The sequence below is a fragment of the Panicum virgatum genome, chromosome 9K (genome assembly GCF_016808335.1).
Source record: "Panicum virgatum strain AP13 chromosome 9K, P.virgatum_v5, whole genome shotgun sequence".
In the NCBI taxonomy this organism is placed as follows: Eukaryota; Viridiplantae; Streptophyta; class Magnoliopsida; order Poales; family Poaceae; genus Panicum; species Panicum virgatum.
In genome coordinates, this window is record NC_053144.1 from 24527440 (window position 1) to 24534287 (window position 6848).

General features: G+C 49.4%; 1 long non-coding RNA gene across 1 annotated transcript; it reads right to left on the reverse strand.

Annotated features, from left to right (window-relative positions):
• Window positions 1-981: 981 nt before the first annotated feature.
• LOC120650911 lies at window positions 982-5869 on the reverse strand. Its single transcript, XR_005665854.1, has 5 exons — window positions 2715-5869; window positions 2469-2648; window positions 2213-2389; window positions 1670-2141; window positions 982-1527 (listed from the first exon to the last, which is right to left on the reverse strand). It is a non-coding gene; the product is annotated as an uncharacterized LOC120650911 (long non-coding RNA).
• Window positions 5870-6848: the final 979 nt, after the last annotated feature.

The window sequence follows — 6848 nt, forward strand, 5'->3', positions numbered from 1 at the left end:
TACGCCTATGTTCATGGATGAGATCAACCTTTACACAACACTCATATCTATTAAAGGTTTACTCTATATGAGCAATTCATGCTTCATGTTAGGATAGATCCGTTAGATTAGATTGAAAATCTTAGGTAGTTCATTGTCGATCCACGGATTGATAAACCTTGGGGTAGTACTCTAAGGGAAAAGCTACCACGATCCGTGCGCTTGCGGTACATAATTTGGGGCGCTAAAGAGCGTCAACATAGTCCGAATACCAACCTTTCCTTGTTCACTCAAGGTAAAAGGCACGGCGAATCGGGTAGCTGGGGCTAAGAGACAAGTTTCCTATCTCCCAAGAGGATTTTCTCATCCATGAAGACGACGAATAATTCGACTACTTCGGTACTCGACCTTCAGAGGGACAAGTTCCCTATCTTCCAAGAGGATTTTCTCGTCCATGAGACGAGACTAATTCGACTACTTCGGTACTCGACCTTCGGAGGGACAAGCTCCCTATCTCCCAAGAGGATTTTCTCGTCCATAAAGATGACGACTAATTCGACTACTTCAGCACTCGACCTTCGGAGGGACAAGTTCCCTATCTCCCAAGAGGATTTCTTCGTCCATGAGACGACAATTGATCGACTACTTTGATACTCGGCCTTTGGAGGGACAAGTTTCCCAATCTCCAAGAAGGACTTAGTCATCCATGAGGTGACAATTCATCGACAGCTACGCACTCGACTTCGAGAAGATACAAGACTTCTAATTCCTAAAAGGAATTCCCCGTCCACAAGACGACAACCCGTCAACTACCACAGTACTTGACCTATGAAGAGACAAAATATCCATCTCCGAAGACGGAATTAACATTCATGAAGACAGAGACTAGTCGGCTACTACAGTACTCGAACAATCTCTCCATTTCCTAATAAGGAACTACTCGTCCACGAGATGACAAGCAAATCGACTACTACGGTACTCGAAGAATCAACTAAAGTCAGCCAATGACAAGCTTCATCAAAAGGCTACCAGCCGATCGGCTGCCAACTAAAAGGAAAAAAAAGTACTATACAATCAGAATGTCAAAAGTACTCTAGTGGACACACATCCACACAAAAGCCAAAAGAATATTACAAACAACTGTTCAAGATTCCGGCGCAGGCTCCAAGCCACTGATAACCCTATCAGCGATGGGTTTCATCTCCGCGACATACTCAGAGAATTGCTCCTCTGAACAGCCAACGGCAACACCATCACCAATAGGGGACAAGTTCGCGGAAGGGAGGAAGGACTTAACTAATCCTAAGGCATGAGCTAAGTACTCTCTAGAGGTGTCGGAGAAAAAGCTACTGAGTCGCTGGGGAGCTTCACAAAGACGCTCTAGCAGATTCTTCTCACCAGTTTCCTCATCCTCCACCATGTCGACGACTACTTTAGCCGCCACCTCAAGATCAGTCAGCTGCTGGGATAACTCCCTGATCTGCTTCATATCGCCGATCATTTGCTTATCAGCGTCAGCCTTGATCTTGGTCAGCTTCTCCACAGCATCTGCATGACGATACATAATATTTTTTAGATCAGTCACCAGTTCATCCCTTTGCAACAACAAGTGCTTAAGCTCTGTCAAAGAAAGCAAAATATGAGCATAGAGGAAACCTACTCGAAGGACACAAAAGAAGGAAAAAAATACCTTTCTTCTCCTTGGCAGCAGCCTTGGCCTTCTCTTGCAGCTTGGAGGCCTTATCTTTCATAGCAGAATTATCCTGCTCCAAAGTTTCAACCCGGGCCTCCAGAAGCCTGACCTTTTCCGACTGCTCCCGAGAAGACTTCGCAAGAGCAACCATCTTCTCGAGCTGCTGTGCCTGGTCAGCTGTCAACTGGAGATCCTCCCCAGTCCGCCGAAGGAACTCGGCCTGCTCAGCGACTTGCTTAGCCAGATTATGTCAACAAAACAAAGTCAAGACAGAGTACTCGACAAACTCAACTACTCGAGTACAAAAAGATACTTACAACAAGAGAAGAATGGCAGCGCAATATCCCCTGAGCGACGGCAGTCGATCCCTCAACAGACTTCTCCACCACCTTCCGCGGCACCTCCTGCAAGGATGGATCAACATTGGCAACAACCGAAGGACTCTTCGGTTGATCCTCGTTCTGCTCATCTGAAAAACACAAGAATATCAGCAAAAGAATGACAGAAAACCACTCGATCGCACTTCATAAAGCCACTCACAAGTGCCAACGGCAGGAGACTCCTTGCCCCCCGAGGGCCAGGTCCCCCGACGTGCCAGCAGCAGAGTCGCCCTACCGATCGTCTTCCTTCGGCGGGCCAGGAGCCAACTGGGCAATGTTCTTAAGGGAATCAAAAATTCCCTTCTCCGACTCATCAATCCCAAGAGCGTCTGGATTGCTTAAAAAACAGTACTCGACACTTCAACCACAAAATCATAGAAAGCAAAGACAAGCAGTCGATCAACAGTTACACTTACTGTGAGGAATGTTTAAGCATGAATTTCTTCGGCTTAGTAAACTTCGGGACCATGCTCAGCCCCAAAGCACTCTGCCCCTTGGCAGAGCCACTCCCGCCGGACTCAGCCGGTGCAGCGGGAGTCGTGACGACGGGGCTCACAATAGAGCTTACCGCCTGCCTCTTGGAAGGAGAAGGAGGCCTAAGAAAAAGAAAAACTATAAAAAAACAAGCGCAAGACTTCAAAAAAGTACCAATTAGTACTCACCTATCACTGCTACCAGCAGAAGCGGCCCTCCGCTTCCGAGTCCTTGTAGACTCGATGGCTGGCTCGTCCGCCGCCCGATCCTGGACATCCGACGCCGTCCGACTGGTCGACGGACCTGCATACCAAAAACACCCATCATCAGTCGAAGACCCAACAACTCGAACAACAAAAAGAGCAAAAAACAAAGGCAGTCAAAGATTCACACTTGAGTCAGTATGTGCCAAAGGTACATCTTCAGGCAACGGAGGCCTACTCTGATAGTTTTCGGGATTAATCTGCACGAAAGATACCAGATCAAATTGACTACTCGACAAAAAGTACTCGACTTAAAACTACAATCTACTACTCGAACCAGTACCTCCCGAGGACGCCTATCAGCTCTGAAGGCCCCAGAAAGACTAGGCCTCCCGTTTATGCTCTTCAAGAGCGCAGCCACTCGATTCTCCAGATCGTCCTCTGAAATCTTCTCCCGAGCATATCGAGTGGGATCCTCCTCGCCCGTATACTCGAAGGCAAGGTGAACCCGCCGCTGAAGAGGCTGGACCCTACGAATGGTCCAGTGCACCACCACGGATGCACCTGTAATCTAGTGTTCTGCCTTCAAAACTTCAATCTCCCCAAGGAGAAAGTTCACCTAGTCTGCCCTGCCTCCCTTGGAATTCCAACGTGGTCTCTTCACAGGGGGACTAGGAGTGCGAAGAGAAAGGGAAGAAGAAAGATTCCTAACAGAGAACCACATCTCCTTCCAGTCGATGACCTTGTCACTCAACTCGTAAGGGATGTACTTAGTCTTCTTCCCCTAAAGAAACTACAACCCGGCTCCCCTGACTACATCTACCTTAGATTCGTTGGGATGTGGTTTCAGATGGAAGAAATACTGAAACAAATCTAAGTGGGGCTCAATCCCCAAGAAAGCTTCGCAAAGATGGAGAAAAATCGATATGTGGAGAATGGAGTTAGGGGTCAAGTGATGCACTTGAACCCCCCCAATGGAAAAGGAGACCCGGAAGAAATAAAAAAACGGGAAAATCGAGGCCCCAAAGAACATAAGGCAGGAAAACAACAAATTCGTTTTCCTCCATATGAGAAAAAGACTCCCCCTCCAATCTACGCCAGTGGATCATGCTCCAAGATTGAAGAAGATGACTCTCTACAAGATTCAGAAGATGAGATTCGGTACACTTACTCGACTTCCACCCGTAGACTTCCGCATCATCCCCGGCAGCTTCGCCCGCCTTCCCCCTTCCGGCAGACCTCTTGGGAGCCATGGAAATGAGGAAAGAATGATTCTCTCTTACTTCACGCTCGGGGGCTAGCGGTGGCTAGTTTCTCGCGGCACTCGGAGGCGAGAGCAGATGAGTTTGCGGCGGCGGAGAAGGAAAAGGAAGCGTGCTAAACCTAGATTTGCCCGAACAATTAAATAAGCAGAGCCAGTGGCAATACGGTAAATAACAAGAAGTCCAAAGGTCCCAAACCAAGTTCTCAGAGTTATTTCAGCCAAAAACTTCGAGATTCGCTCCAAAAGAAACGAAATCAACTCAAAAATGGAAATCTAACTCCAGGGATTACATTCCAATAGAAGAAAATACACAGATCTCAACGGTTTCACCACTCAAAATCACTCGATCTCAACTACAAAGAGGACAGCCCAAGAGCTGATACAAAGATACAAAGCTTGTTACTCCCGAAGGGGAGTAATCCAAATACATTCAGGGAGGAAAAGGCTTGTTGTAAGAAGATATGCATGATCAGAAACATCACAAATCCTCTTCTTGCACCTGCTCTTCTCCCTGATATATTTTGCAAAAAAGCCAATGCCATCTCTACAGAAGCCACTAAAATCCAGAGAATGGCTCCAACAGATCGCAAAAGCTTTCGACACAGCTTCCACCATCAGCCCACCAAGACAACCAGGATGGCTGCGATGTGAGAAGCAAAGGTGGCGGCCTGAGAGATAACAAGTGTCTGTGCTGCTCGCAAACACTCTTCTAGAACCTACAAGGATGAATCGAGTACTCTCATCAGGAGGTCGAGTACTCTCCAGTCAAGAACTCCACTTGGAACCCATGACAACAACTGCAAGAACGAAGATACAAGTGCAGCAGACCCTGCTTAAATAGAAGAAGCAGCAGAGCCACAGCTCAGCCCGTGACATCCAAGGACAGGGAAGCTCACGGGCGAAACAGAAAAGATTCTACAGCAGTACTCGCCACGTGAACCCATGGGCAAATAGTACACCGCACTGTCACCTTTTCACAAGATTCGTTGCAGTACTGATGATTTCAGAAAGATCACAAGAGGACGTAACACGATCTCCTGGACCCTTAACCCCAAATCACGGATTTGAATTCAAGGCTCGGGGGCTGCGGGAAACGCGTCATAAATGGCAAATTTTTTTTGAAAAAAGTTCCAAACTTCAAATGGAAGATCGAAGGACCCGAAAGATTGAGTTCATCCTCAGCCTGATTCATCAAATCAAACTAAGGCTCGGGGGCTACTCCATATGGAGCGCGAGTACATCGCGCACCATATTTCAAGACAGATTCGGGGCTTGAGCACCTCATAGCCTCGATGCAGCCAAAGAAGCACTCGGAAGACTACTCGAAGCACTCGATGGACTCTGAGGATGGACAACCTACTCTAGAAGCACCCAAAGCACTCGATTACGCTGGCAGAGATCCAAAAGCTCTCGAAGTACCCGACAGACGTCTTCAGAAGCGCTCGATGCCTGCAGGACTCGACTACGAAGAGCTCGGGGGCTTGTCAGACCCGGGACAGCGGGAGTGCCCACGGGCATGGAATATTCTAGAGTAGGGAGTAGCACATGAATATGTCGTACCTCTTTTGTATCTACCCGAATAAGAGTAGAACTAGTCGACATACTCGGGAACTAGCCGAACTCCTCGTACTAGGATCCTAACAGAACTCGACTAGGACTTTCCATGTAACACAGTTCCCCCGGATCATATAAGGGCGAACAGGGACCCCCTCAAGAAGGGGGAGACACATCGAATAATACCTAAGGGAATACGAACCATCACACAGGACATAGGGTATTACGCTCCGGCGGCCTGAACCTGTCTAAATCCTTGTGTTTCTTGCACCATCGCGTTCTAATCTCGGTGAGTCCCTATTCATAACCAATCTACTCGGGATACCCCATGGGGAAACCAATGGTAAAACATCGACAAGCTCCCCCAGGACAGGTCAAGGCTGGGCGCTTGCCTTGACCCGCGCCAGGGCGCGGCCATAGTGCGGCACGTGCGGCCCGCGGCGCGACACCGCAGCAGTAGGCGCGGTGACCAGTTGGGAAAAGCGGCTATCTAGGGAGGCCTACGGGACCGGGTGAGCGCGCGTAGGGCGAAGATGAGGAGGCGGCGAGGTCTCCCCGATGGCAGACGGAGAGGAGAGGCGGAGGAGCCGGTCCGCGCATCGGTGGCGGTGAACGGGCGAGGCTGGAGGGGGCTGCATGGTGGGAAGGAAGGCCGGTTGAGGCCCCAAATCGGAGGTGGCCGAGGGAAAGGTGCAGCGACAAGGAATCGAACCGGGCCTCATCGGAGGAGGAGAATCACGGCGGCCGACGACTAGGAAGATGGAGGTGGCGGCGGTGATGGGAAAAATGGCGGAGAGGGCTAGGGTTTGGAGGGGGCGGTTGAGGAAGAGGAGCGGGCGGTCGGGCACGGCGCCCTGGCAGGCCACGGTCACGCTGGCCAGCCAGTAGCCGTCAGCGTGGCATGCCGCCCCTGCTGCCCAATCCAGGGGCTTGCAGGCCTGGAAGAAGGGGAGTGTCAGATCCGGGCCCATGGGATTGTGCACATCGCATAGTTCTGAGTAAAGAAGGAAGGAAATTAGACTCCTGCTAGGACTCGTCTGTACTCCTATTAGGACTCTACTTGGTAATCCTCTGAAAGGATCGATGGACCAAGAGGGGGGTGAATTGGGCCTTTTTCAATTTCTAAAACACAATTAAGCAACCTTAACCTATGCAATGCTAGTAAGGCACCAATTCACCAACCGGATAACTAAGCTACCTACACAAGCTATGAGAGATAAAACGAGAAGTAAAGCCCAGCAAGGTAGAGCTAAGTTATGATCTCTAAGTCAAGCACATGAAAAAATTGCATGAAAGAAAAT